Genomic DNA, 13,851 nt, shown 5'->3' with positions numbered 1-13,851 from the left:
AAAACATATGTTTCTGCTCGCGCCTTCTTCATTTAGTGCTGCAAAAGATGTTCTCAAAAAAATCACAGGAAAAAACAAAAACAAACCACAGATTCATGATTTTAAGCGCAATTTTTTTGGTGAAATCCTATCGATCTGCCTCCTGGCATTTACCGATCCCTAAAGATATCCGTTCAGCAGAAACGTTTGCTTTCGCCTCCTCCTCTCGGAGCTTTAGGGTTGCAGGCCGCTCGCCCTCGTTGTTTGAAACTTCGGTCCGTTTCCGGTGCCGTTGACGCGCGCGACGCGCTCAGACGCAAACGACCAGGAGAAGCTCCTGAAGCAGAACATCTAGGTTCTAACTCCAGGGCCAATTCAATCACTTGATTGAAAGTGTTTATGTTTTTATTTGGTATTGTTTTGTGTGTGCGTGTTTTCAATTATTAAGGGGATTTTTCGCATTTATTTTCCTTCTGAAAAATGAAACAGTTAGATCAATTTCACATAAAGACAAAATTTGCCTGCTGTACCATTTAACTATGCATAAATAATATTTATATTTATGCAAAAAGAAAAGCTAATTTTGTTTGATTTCAATTTGTGCCAAAAATGGTCTAAACAATGTTAAAATATTGAGAAGCTTAATCTAATTTCACAAAAACACTAAATAAATAAACCAATAAATATTTGAATGATTAGTTATTACACAATGTAATATTTTTTACTTCAAAGAATTATAAATATATTTTTTATGTGTAACCATATAGAGTTAATTTTTTTAATGTATTTGTTTGTGAAAAAAACTGTTTCTTTTAGATTTTTTTGGACACATTTTATTTGTTTCATTGACTATTTGTGGATAATCTCAGAGCAGGAAGAGGAGACTTTTCTGCTGCCTGAGCTGGTTTTGTGCCGGATGAATTTTCTGATGTCTGGCTTCTGCTTTCTGCTGCTCCGGTTTGCCTCCATTGTCTCTCTGTCTCCGTGTCTCGTGTTCCTGTTGTTCAGAGGAATGAAGCGAGCTGTCAGCCGGAGGCCACCAGGCAGAAAAGTCTGCAAACCACCAGCCGCCATATGTCTCTCACTCCCTCTGCCATTTTCTCGCTTCATTACTCACTCTTTCTGTCTCCGTCTCCTTCATTGTCCTGTTTCTATTTCATCTTTCTGTCAAAAAAAAAAAAGTTTTATTTTACATCTTGGTTAACAAATAAATCTAGTCTTTTTTCAAAAGTTTTTTAAAAAAAAGAGCAAATAACGTTTCCTCGTTTCTGTCAAAATACTCGTTTTTGTTTGGCTTTGATCTAAGAAAAATACATTTTTCCATCCAAAATAGGAAGGAAGGAGTGCAGCGTATTAGCTCCTTGCACATCTTCTGACCTTACTGGACTGAGGTGGACATTGGTGAAATGAGGCATTATGCTGCGTTTTGTACAAAAGACGCCATCAGACTGGAGCTGCTCTGCCTTTGTGCCTCTCATGCTGCACCTGCTGCACCAAAGAACGGCGTCAAACTGAACGTTTTCCAAACTTCTGGCCTCTTCTCCTACACTCCAACGACGGATAGGAACAACACAAATCCCAGGAAATCCTAGCAATCCTCAGAGCTGGAAGATCAGGACAACATGTCAGCACTTTTTTAAGTCTTTGTGCAATAATTTTCAAGTTTTTATTGTTTTTGTTTCTCAATGTTAAATTCACGTTTTCGTTTTTTTCTGTTTTCCTCAGCAGCTCTAGATGTTCATGTTGATGCAATAGCTTAGATTTTTTTGTTCTTCTTGTCTTCCACTCTTTCCCTCCGTCTCCTCTCTGCCTCACGTCGTCGCCGCAGACAGTCGGAGGGAAGATGGGTTTGTTGCCATAGCAGCTCCTCCATTCAGCCTCCCTCCGTTGAAACCAGAAGCATCACCCGGTGACGACAAACACACACACGCACACAACCATTTTCCCACATCCAAGTGATTTACTTGTGTTTGTTGGAAAATAAATGGGACCAGACAACACGAGCGCCCCTCCCTCCTTCCATCTCTCCATCCTTCCTCCGCCGTCCGTCTGTCCGCCATGCTCACTCACATGTTGACTACACAAAGTGGCAGCAAAGACAACAGATGAGTACAAACAAATGAATTGTGCCTCACAATTACAGCCCAGACGCCGCCTCGTTTTTCATCTCAGATGTTTGTTTCATGGGGATGAGATGAAGCCTTATTGATCGCTGCGGGGAGACAAAGTAAATGACCTGCTGCGCGAACAGAAAATAAACCGGGGACGAGCAGAGACAGGAGCTTACCCGGATCCTGGCATTGTGATTAAGGCTCTGTGGGAGCCACCAATCAAAACACGACAGCCGCTCTCAACAGCTCTGTTTGGAGAATGCTTCCTTTTTAGCAGAACCTCCTCCAGACCCCTGAAGGCGCCCGTCCAAAGAAACTCTCCATGCCTGGACGTGCACGCTCTTCGGCCTTCTGGCACCGTGCAGATCCTCACCCGGTCCCTGCTTCCCTCTGCACAAGAGGTTTGTCTGCCACTCGTTGGGTCAAAAACTGCAACCAGAGCAGTAGTGCAGTGAATGCAGTTTGCAAAAAGGAAAAGGCACAATGTGTTCATCCCTCTATGCTTCTTTGTTAGTGACACAGATGTGGCTGATGCTCCAGCCTGATCGACGGACACGCCAGCCCCTCTGATGGCGTTCACCTGTTTTCACTCCACGCAGCTTCAAACGGACACCGGCTCGCACTAAACCACTCAAATCCATGCAGTTGGACTATTGTGGGTCGAAAATTAGACGTTGGAAATGTTCAGTTATAGAAAAGAGGCCAAAAAAATAAAAAATAAAATAAGAGAGCAAAGTTTCAGTGATGCTGGTTCAGCTGCGAAAAAGACAAATCTGTGGGTAAAATCTTCAACCATCGGAGGCCGTTTGATTTACGACAATCCATCCACAAAGGTCAGAGGTCATGCCTCTAAGAAAGCACAAAGTTCCAAAAAAAAGGAAAGATAAAATAAATGAAAGACTTTTATTTATTTCAAATGTTTATGACATTATTGTTCACCAGAGGTTAAGTCGGAGTCGAGACTTCTATCACTTTGTGCACAACGATGGTGCGACTTTAGTCCAAATCCAGAACATCTCTGCTTTTCTGACCAGAACTGAGCAGAAACTTCCGTATCTGAATTCCTAACAGACACGACAATCAGCAGATTTTTTGGGCTCAGAAATTTTCTGAGGAATAGAATGAAACACGGATGCATTCAGAGACCCTCCTCAATCTCCTGCTTGAACTTTTGGCTCCACATTGGTTAAGTCCATGATGTCACGCGTGATTTCTGGAAATTTATTGAGAAACAGTGTTTTTTTTTACCTAGCTAAAACCTAAAGTCACATGCAGCCGGACGGGTTCTGCTGGTTTTTGGGCTGAAAACATGGACATGGCTGCGTCTCACCTTACGTGTTGTAAAAGTGTTCACTACGACCCGTCGACCTCAGCCTGCTCGTTTAAATAATGTACATCAACATTTTCCCTCTCAGAGCGGTCTACGACCGTAATATTTCCACGGGTTTGCCCATTTCTTGCCCACAAACAGCCCGAATCCCCCCCTGAGGGCAGCCACGATAAAGACCTAAGTTTTGTGTTTGGAATCATCTCAGACCAGGTCCTTTTTTCAGTCTGATTGACATCCAGCACATTTACGGTAAAGGTTAATCGTTCCTCTCAACAAACAGAACTACAATTTACTTTGGATTTTAAGCGATTTTCCACGTCAAACTCGGAAAATCTCGTGAAATGTCGGGAAACCTGTGAGGAATGTAATTTAAATGTTAACGTTGCGGCGAAAGAAGGAAAGTGCGGCTGTTTTTCTCCTCCGTCACTCACTCCGTCTGTTTAAAACAAAGTGTTGGCTGCTGTCAATCACATGCTAATGGCCTGCAAGCAGAGGCGACGAGGTCGCTCCGACTTCGTGAAATGTCTGCCGGCGAGCTGATTGGATGAATTAGTGACCATAATCGTTAGTGACCGCGCTGCAGACAGACTCTTAATGTATCTGTATTAGCCCTAATGGAATGCAATTTCAGCTCTCCCTTTGCTCTCCTTCCCTCCGCCCAGCCATGATCCAAGGAGCACCCGCTGCACAGTCGTCTAGGTAACCGTAATCATGGTGCTGATGCTGAGGCCCTGCCCCCCCCTGCTTTTCCCTCAAACCCCTCAGTGAGACAGTAAGAAAATTAGGCGTGACTCTTAATAAGAATCACGGTGCTGCTGGAAAATGACCTCTCGTCCTCGTCAGGAGGGAAATGATTTGAGCTGCAGCCAGTTTGGTGGAGGATGGAGGGGGGGTGAGGTGGGGGAGATTAGCTCGATTAAGGCCAAATCAAACCTGCTTCCACTATGATGAGAGAAAGGAGGATAATAGCTCTGAGGATGCTCGTCACGCAGCTCCGGCCTTCAGCAGAGAATTAAACCGCTCTTTGTCTCCCTGCGTCTCGGGCCGACTTCAGTCTCCAAACCAATCACAGATGCCGCTCCGTGAATTAGTGACCTTTTTCCTCCCGAGAACAACTTTCGTACACATTTAAGAGTTCATTAGCTCAACAGTCTTTGTGGACTGTTTTCAATTTGCGGCTGCAGAAAGTGGTCGTTCGTGACCTGTGCTGAAAGGTTTCCCTTCATCTCGGGACTCCTGCCCCTTTTTAAAGCCGAGCTGAAGTTGGAGCAGGTGAAAGCAGCACCGATGCCACCACACACCTGCCGCCGCCGCCGCAGGCGTGACGCCAGATGAACCTTGTTACCGCGTAAAGCCTCAAGCCTCATGGATGATTATTGATGATTATTTGGCACCATTTAGTGCAGAGAGCAGCCTACTCGTCCTCCTCCTGCAAAGTGTCAAACAGCTGCACAGACTTTACTTTAGCTGCATCACTGAATGCGCAGCTTCCCTCTGAACATTGGGATTCGCTTCGGATAGATGGAAACAAACAGGTTTAATGTTTGTTTTTATGGAAAAACAGCCCAAATGCTGAAAAAAAAATGAGCGTATCCAAACCTCTGAGGCCAAAGCAAATAACACTAACGGACAATTTTGATTTCATTTTACTTGTTTTTTTCATCCCAAACATTTTTCTGCACAAATGCTGCCATTTTTTGTCCTTTAAAACAATTTAAATAAAAAAAAAAGTTTATTTTTACCTTTAAATAAAGTGAAAAATATAATTTATTAATTTCAAAAAATGTTACAAAATAAATGAAAATATATAGACCCTCATGGAAAATATAAAATATGTGGAGTTTAAATACTATAACTTTTAAAGTTTTTAATCCCAAAATTTGCTCAATTTATATTTGAAAGATTTTTCGCGTAAAATTTTTACACTTAATTTATTTTCAAATGTGATCTCTACTGCACTGAAAGTAATAAAACCATTATCTTTTTCGTTTATTTCAAGCTTAAATAATAAAAACAAACCATTTATATCTTTTAATTAAACATTTCCAATGTTTTTCTACTATCAAACACTTTATAGAACATTGATTACAAACTGATTTTGTTGATGAGTGCAGCATGAAATGTTGTGACATAAAAGACAATTATATTCAGTAAAATGGAATATTTAAATCGTCATTAGGAAGCAAAGCAGCGGCGGGCGGGGCTAAACACTTTGCCACCCTCCCCAATCTTTTTGTGAATATTAGCATTATTATAGACAAAATAAAAAATCATTAATACAAGCTCTTCTAAGTATAAGCAATAGCACCTCAGCTACAAGAACAACTGAGTACTTGAATTATTTTTCTATCAGACACTGGTTTGTTTTTGTTAAACGTACGTTTAGACACAATGAACTTTATTGAATCATACAAGAACAACTGTTTCCATATTAATAATAACAATACTTTTTGAAATACTTTTTTCAAATGTTTTCTTTTGTAATGGCTCTCCACTCTGCTGCTCCCGTTTGCCACTCTATCAAAGACTTCTGCCCCCTTCCCACCCACATCAAAAGTTCTAGCTCCATCACTGAAGCAAAGGTTTCCCATCAGCGACGCTCCACAAAGTTCTGGACACTGAGAAGACAAAGTCAGGATGGAGGCTTGACATTGTGGCGCCAACGTGTCCTCTGTCCGGCTTGTCTCCGCCTGGATTAGTCCGTCTTTGTTCAGGTTAGCCGCCTCCGCAGTCTGCAGCTCCATCATCGGCGATTCCTGTCAGAGCAGATGAGGAACCGTCTCAGCGTTTCCCACAGACACCACAGTCTAAGCCGCTGTTGTGACAACAGTCCTCCTGCAGAGGCTCCGGCGGGCCTCCTCACATCGCTGCACCCGCCGCCTAAAGAACGACCGACTCCAATGGAAAATGTTCACTGGCAGAGTTGGAGTTACTGCCAACGCCAATGACGGTGGTGTTTTTAACATGTTTTCTCGTGGCATTTTTCTGATGATGGAGGACATGTATAAAGAAAATTCAGTTTCAAATTGTGTTTCCGAGTATTTCCTTACACAAATGGATGTGAATCAGTTTGAAAAAGATCGTATTTGTGACGTTGAAAATACGCCGGGTAGGTCACAAGCTCCCCGCTCCAACGCTCTCAGCAACGGGGAGAGGAAGGGGGGCGGGGCTGCTCTAAGCAAACAGTCAGACCCACAACTCAACAGCCTGATCCCAATAAACAGACCACTGTGAACACTTAAAAATACATCAGAAGACGATGGGAGTTGGACTTTAGCTTCAGTGTCTCAACTTTCAGAGTTGAAGCTGGATCAGAGACTGTTTGGAAGGACAGAAGTGCCTCCAGACGATCGTCTTTTAAAAAAGGCTTCAGTTTATTCATTCTTTTCTAATCATTTCTTTGTATTTGATCCGGACACCTGCTGTAAATACTTCGCAGACTTAAAGCGGCTCAACCAAATACGCTCCGGATGAAAACGTTGTTCTATAGATAACTCCATAACTGCATACAGAGGGGTCTCTGGGGGGCGTGAATACTTTTTCCATTGTGTCAGGTGGAAGGTTCTTAGTTTTTTATATCTGGCCACCCCTGTTTGTGTCTGCACTGATGTGATGGTTTGTCCGTTGCCATGGGGATGTCATGCAAATCATGGTAAAGTGAACCAGAAACTCTGCAGTCATGATACAACTGTGTGTGGTCCATGTGTTTTTTTTTCAAATATTCTACATACAGTGGAAGCTTATTTTGAATGAAGTATAAAAGCTGTCTAAAAAAAAAAAGTCACAAATTGAAGGGTTTCATAGCTTTTAAAAATGAGATTCCTGCGTCTGGAAGAAGAAAAAACAGCAGAGCAGCAGCGTTTTTCAGTAGCTCAGACACTAAAAGTGTTTTTTTTGCTGTACTTTTATCATGAATATTTTAGCAGCAAACAAAAACTGATTACTATATCAACCCCCATAAAATAAGTAGAGAGTAGAAAAACTTTAAAAAGGTGGTTATGACAGGATCATCTTTCTTCTCTGGTCTGTTTCACCACAGCAGAAATTAAATTATATCTGCTGAAACGGGGAATGATTGACTGATGAAAGGATTTAAATTGAGCTTGTGAGGATTTGCTCTCAGATTTGGGTATTCTTGCACAAACACATGATTTCTCTGCAAAGCTGTCAATCACAGTGGTATTATTAAAAGATTAGTTAAGAAGGGAACACAGTGATTCTGCAGCGGGATCTCCAGGAAGCGAGCGGCGGGTTGATTGCAGCACTGTGCTGCCCCTCGCTGCCTGAATGCCAGCAATCATTTATGCGATTTGATACCAAGAGGACTGAACTAGTTAGGTTGATTAGTACTGATTTGGATGGATGGATGGATGGATGGGTGGATGGATGGATGGATGGTCGCTGCAGAGTTTTAGCTACCTCTGCGTTTAAATACGTGACTATTTACCACAATTGCCTGAAATCCAGGGTCAGGTGGCAATACTCAAGACTTTTACAGACTCTAGCCCGAGTCGACAATTAAAGACCCACTCTTTAATGGTGCTTTTGGTGTTTTTAACGCGTCCTTCTGGAATTTTTCTGATGATGGAGGACATATATATATATATATATATATATATATATTAGGAAAAATAAGCAATAAATTGCATTCATGAGTTTTTCTTTATTCAAATAGTTGTGAATCAGGAGGTGATAAAAATTATATGTGATGTAGAAAATCTGCCCACCAGCTCCCTGCTCCACTCCAGTCTGATCATCCACTTACAGACAAACAGATCCATGAACGTCTTTGTTTTTTCTCGTCTGAGCTGGAATCTGGATCTAGACTGTACGTCTGGATAGCTCTGATATAGCTCACTGTTTTTGTTGCTCTGGTAATGTTGGGTTGGGGGTGTGAGGGGCTGCGCCAATGGTCCCACCCACAACTATTTCTAATGAACTGCTGCCGCTCTGAAGGAACTATGTCTTACAAAACGACACAGGTTCTTTGATTTTGGCTAAAAAAATGGCATAATCTTAATTTAAAGACCACTGGGAATGCTTTTAAAATAGATCAAAAGATGATTGCAGTTGTTCTTTAAACCAAATCAAAACAATTTTACAAGAAAAAATATAAACTTCTGAAAAAAACTCACTTTTTAAAGCATTTTTCTGCTGCTTTGCCATGAAAAGATCCATGAAAGTCTTGATAGTTTCTCTTTGTCTTGTTTTTTTCCATAAACAATGTGGTTTGTGTCATGCTGTAATGTTTGAGGAGAAGTTTAGCTCAAAAATAGATTTCTGATTTTGAATCCAATCCAATCCCAGCTTTTTTCACGCTATTACCAGGTCAAAGTGCTCAGATCAGGTTGTATGGATTAAAATGTCATTAATCCTTTAACCTGCAACATTTAACTCTAAAGAGATTAATACAAGTTTTGCTTGCTGTTTTTTTGAAGGCTTCTGGATCCTCAAAAGTAGATCTGTTCTGAGGTCAAACCCACAAAATCCAGAGTCCTTTCTGCAAAAACGGAGACAGTTTCCATCAAGTTGACAGCAGATTAAGACCAGGAATAAAAATGGACAACTAAGCTAACTTTGCTGTCACACGTCAAAAAACAATCCTAACATTAATGAATCAACACATTTATTGAATCCAGACCACATGGTCTAAAAGCAAATTAAGAGTTTGCAGGGAAAAAAAATCCCTCATCCATCCTGAAGTTCTCATCCAGAGCTGGGATTCAGGTCTCTTGATCCCAATCCACTTCCTCCTCAGGGACACATGGGTTTTCCTGGGAGACATTATCTCCTCTTGGTCAGCCCCAGAGCTTCACTCAGGGGGGAGTGAGGTCTCAGAGCTGTAGATCAGGTGAAGCTGGGAGTTCACACGAGGAAGACTTTAATGAAGAATCGTGTGGAGGGTTTCATAGGATATAAAACATCAAGCTTGTAAGATTTTTATATAATTGTGTCAAAGGAATCCTTTCGTTAGAAAAACCTTGTGCCAGAAGAACAAGCAGTTTTTGCTCATCAGACTTTCAGACGTTTTTACCGTCCTCCTCATCCGGATTTTCCCACGCTCAGCCGGATCGTCTGTGTTTGCGTCTGTGTGACTGATCTCACCTGGGACCAGCTGTGGTTTCTGCCAGCCCGCCACAGCCGCTTCGGCCGGTCGTAATCCCAGCGCAGAGCTCTGAGAAAACAAGTAGGAGGTTTCTCCCACACAAAAACAGGCTGTCATTAAATCGATGATTTAGCAAACAGCTAAAGGGACTAACGTGGAGTTTGGTGTGTGCGTGATTGTGGTTTTTCCTTAACTCCATTCTTACAGCAGCAGCGGCGGCCGAGGTGGCCCTCGGTGGCGCCGTCAGTCACTATCCACTGTCGCTTCCACAAGAGGCGTCTTTGTATTAAAGTTCTGACTCTTGGCTTTGCAGCTCTTGCAGGACGGACAACCAAAACTGAAATTCACTTTTGACTGAAGGATTTTTTGCTTGACAAAAAAAAACAAAAAAAATGCTTCCTTGCAGTTTTGATTAAAACAGAGAAATTAGATTTGCATACATGTTTAAGTTTGGAGTTGTATTTATGTTGTTAATTACACTTTGTTTTCAGGGAGACCCATTTACCACCTGTCCAGTGACTACAGATGAAAAATAGCCTTTTGGCTAACTCTGGTGCATTTGTAGAGATGTTTTTTTTTTTTTATGTGCAATGTCCCTAAAAAAAGAAACAAATAAATAAAAAACGTTTTTTTTTCATTGTCTAAAAATATTAGTATAAAACCTATAGGAAAAAAATGCTCATTTTTAGATGACACTTAAAGCCAAAATAGTGTTTGGACAGGCCCCGCCCCTTTTAGATTTATAATACATCTACACCTGACAATAATGATTATAAACATCCAGCAACTTGTTGCCTTATGATCCCATCCCCCTTCTATAATCACCCTCCTTTCCCCCTTATAATTAATATAATTAATATAAATAAAGTTTAAATTCCAAAAGGGATTTATTCAAATATATACCTCGAGTGTCCAATGATTCATAACCCCCTCTTGGTAACAGTAAAATCTGTCCAACACAAGAGGCCTTCAGCTCTTATCTGTTTGCTCAGCTGTTGGACAGGACAAGTTTAGAAAAAAAACGGAAAAATAAAATAAAATAAAATAAAGTACAACAAACAATATGATAAATTTATAAAAATAGTTACAGTAACACATGTCACTGCAAAGGAAAAGTTAATGGAAGAAAATTAAAGTAGATAAAACTTAGAACAGTATTTGTGATGATTTTATGTGACTGTCAGATGTTAGTGTTGTTCAAGTGCAACTCTTCAACACCAGAGTTTTAGCCCCAGTGTTGACGTTATTCAAAACGCCAAAAGTGTTCAATCGTTCGCTTAATCAACGTAGTTAAGTGACTCTTTACACAACATAAAGCAACGTAAAGTCGGTAAAGTGCGCGTTTACGCAACATAAATCCACCCAAATGTCATGTTAGCAGGAAAAAACATAACAGACCCAGTTGCTAGCAACCCGGAAAGGAGGATAGTTCTTTTTATTGTCCAGGGGTAACTAGTGAACAGGAACAGTTCTGCGGCTGTTGGATTGTAGCAGACTGGGAGGAGGAACCTGTGGATGCGTCTTGGCGTGATGAGACCAAGGAGGTGAAGAGTGTTTCTTTTTCTTTCCTTTAGGTATTTAGCCTATGGATGGAGTAAGCAGGAGCTGCTTGTCCTGTTGGTTGCATCTAAAAATGGCAGAATGGCGTCGCTGGAGGTAGAAACATACCGTGACAATGATGTGTTGGGAGCAGGTCAGCTTATATGAAAGTAGATCCTGAGGACTAGGAGGTAGTCGTGAGTCTACAGAAAACGTCACGTCGGTGAGGCAAACCGTCCTGAACTTTAAGATTAACCAAGGGTACGAGGCCAAGTGCTGCACCAGAGAACGCAAACGAACTGGAGGCGAATGCTGGAGCAGGCAATAGTGGTCCAGAGAGGTAGAGCTCATGGGATGAGTCCGATCAGGAGGAGCCACACCCACCAAGCCAGTCACATAAATATAACCCGAAAGGAGAAAAACAGGAACCTCAGGATGAGGAGGAGAAAAGAGAAAGAAAAGGGAAAAAAGAGGGTCAGGACACCATGACAGGAAGGTTAGTAAAGTGCGTGTTTACCAAACGTTAGTCAGCGTAAAGTTACTAAAGTTCATGTTTATGCAATCTGAATCAACGTAAAGCTGGTAAATTGTGTGTTTATGCAATATAAATCAACACTAAGTACGTAAAATGTGTTTTTACGGAATGAAAATCAAACTAATTCAGCTGATTTTGACACAGAGAGAAGCAACTTTGCATTTTACGCAACACTTTACAGTGTTTACACCACTAAACTTGCTGTTTCTGACGTATTTTATGTCACATAGATGCAAAGCCACTCTTATCATTGTCAGAATTTGTTGTCATTCTCATAGTGTAAAGGGGTAAAGAGTTCCAGTGGATCAAAGATTGTGTGTGATTCTGCTGCCCCATTCGGTTAAGATACAATCTTCCGCATAAGATTCTAGTCGATTGTCATGGAATCCGGTTTCCTGGTGAGTTTTGTTGCTGACACTGTCTTCCACAAAAACCCCCCAAAAACATCCACAGTAGAATGTTCACCAAGAAAAAAACAACTGCATCCACTGCTACTGAGAATAAAAAGAACCTTTTACTGTCTTTCAAAGCCAAAAACTCACGGAGCATCTTGATTAATCCAAGACATAATGATGTCACTTCCTCTAGGACGGTCTGACTTTCAACTTTGCTGTTTGTCAATCACCTTCTCCGTCCCGCCGTCTGTTTCCTGTTTGATCTTTCAGTCCCAGATTCCAGGTGATTGCCATCCGCGACCTACCAGTTGTCAGAAAACGTGCTAATTTCAGATTTGTGTTGTACAAACTGACGTACATCATCTGTGCTGGCTTTCAGACACAAAGACAGTTTAATCCCTGACAGAGAAAATGCTGGTTTGTTTTTGCTGTTCTCGTGGATGAAGAAACATCAGCAGGTTCAGAGGAGCCTGCTGAGGCGCAGACGACATGAGGAAACTCTGGTCAGTTAAGGCGCGCTGAGGTCAAGCCGCTCTCTGACGGCTACGGCCACGAGGTGTGATTCTGAGAGGAGGGCACTGCATTACCATCTCCCAGCGGACCAAACCGTGAAGGAACACATCTGACTTTCACTCTGATGTTTTGCAGATATTTTTTTGATGCTTCTCTGACTCTGACACCTGAAGCAGAAAAGTCTAACAAAGTGACACCCATGGAGATGCCATTTCAGTCCTGGTCATCTTCTGCTGACCCGGCTGGATCCTGCAGAAATGTTGGGTTTTGCTTCTGACTCTCTAGCTGCTCAGGGCTCACATTCTGGACCAGTAAAACCGGTTCTGTCCGACTGGATGGGCTGGTTTGGATGCTGCACCATCACTCGATCATGAAAGCATCCAATGACTCCTTCAACCGGGACTTCAACGGTTTTGCCCCCTCGAGAACCTAGTGATCACTGATTATCTGGTCGGCCAATGTAGGGAGGAGGAGGAGGAGCCCACCCCTCCTCAAAAAAGACGTGTCCTTAATGATGAGAGTTCACTGAAACACCCTCTACCTGCTGGGGTCAGGGGACAGGGGGACACGTAAACAATCCCATGACCTGATTTGTACCCTTTAGCCATATTTCTCCAAGCTTTGGGCCCTGGGGGGACAGCGCCAGCAGCATCGGGGGCCACTGATACCTGTTGGCCCCCTCTTTTCTTCCTGATTGACAGATGGCTACCCCATTAGATGAGAATGATAAGTGTTTTTTTGTCAGCCAAAAGAACTTCCTCTTGACCTTTGACCTCTCCCTGACTCCTGACTCCCCTCAGAGGGAGAACAAGCAGCCCCCCCCCCCACACACTAATTTTCCCGTCGCCCCTCGCTCTCCTTCCCTCTCTGCAGGCCTGTGTGAGTGTCTCTCGGCCCTCCACAGGTGCAGGTCACGGCGGGATCATGTGGAGAGCAGCTTTTGTTCCTCTGGAGGAGAAATCTGTGGAGGACAAAGGGAGATGAAGGAGACGGACAAGAAGGGATGAGAGCATTCTTCAGGGAGAAAAGAGAGGATGATTCTGATAGACAGGAAGAGGAAGAGGAAGGAAGGGAGTTTTACACCTGACCTCTTCCTTTTTAAAAAGCCTTCACTGGAATCTTTGGGCTTCAATGCAAATATTTCAGTAAAAAAATAAAAAAAATGTTTTTGAACTTCTTTGGGAAACCCACAGAGCAGTTTCCAAAGTGTCCACTTAAAATGAAAATTTAGTGAACCTTCATCGAAGGAACTTTGTTCTGAGAAAAGATGACCTCCGTGAAAGGTTTGGAAAGCGTTGGATTCAGATCAGCTGTGCAGGAGGTTCTCATGAACCAACTTTTAG

The sequence above is a fragment of the Oryzias latipes genome, chromosome 22 (genome assembly GCF_053564925.1).
Source record: "Oryzias latipes strain Hd-rR chromosome 22, Olatipes_Hd-rR_3.1".
Classification (NCBI taxonomy): Eukaryota; Metazoa; Chordata; class Actinopteri; order Beloniformes; family Adrianichthyidae; genus Oryzias; species Oryzias latipes.
This window is presented reverse-complemented; position numbering follows the sequence as displayed.